A 778-nucleotide genomic window follows, 5' to 3' on the forward strand; every position below is an offset into this window, starting at 1 on the left:
AGCTGTGCTAGCTGTGCTGTACTCCCAGCTTGTTATGCACCTGGGCGAGCAGGGGAAGCTCAAAAAGTCCTTGAGTAGTCTGAGCACTACTTGGCAACAGCTGAAAACATCAGTGTGTTATCAGTATTCTTCTGGTACTAAATCCAAAACACAGCACTATGCTAGCTACTATGAAGAAAATTAACTCTATCCCAGCCGAAACCAGGACAAAAACCTACATTGTGGATATATGCAGGATTTTGTACTTTTACCATCTACCTTGAAAATAAGATTTTTTAAAAAAAAATTTAAGGGACAAAAGCCCTTATGGAAAGCAGCAGTGCTAATGTTGTAAAGTTTCAAATTTGAGATATAAGTAATGTCATTTGACATCTTTTCTCAGAAAACGCAATAAATTCAGCCACCTTTGTAACTACAAATGTACATAGAAAAACAAGTTAACATTTTCTGGATCCTAATATTTCCTGGATTCTTATTTTGCTCATACAAACTCTTCAAACTGACATTTTCAAATTCCCACTAATCCAAGTGTCTCATGAGTGGCAGATAAGTTTTTATTTTGTGAGGTAGAAAGCATGTAGAAATTCTACTTAAAAATAGATAATTATAGCCAGTGAGTCTTACAGAAAAATATAGCCTGTAACACTTTACAATACAAACAAAAATTTATCCAATGTGTCTAACACTTTAATATGAAATATAATTACTATTTTGCCGTTTATTTTTGAAACAGTAGTTAACTTTTACCTAGCAGAAGTGATAATTATTGAAATACTAA

Source organism: Egretta garzetta, unplaced genomic scaffold (assembly GCF_000687185.1).
Source record: "Egretta garzetta isolate BGI_Z169 unplaced genomic scaffold, ASM68718v1 scaffold250, whole genome shotgun sequence".
Taxonomy (NCBI): domain Eukaryota; kingdom Metazoa; phylum Chordata; class Aves; order Pelecaniformes; family Ardeidae; genus Egretta; species Egretta garzetta.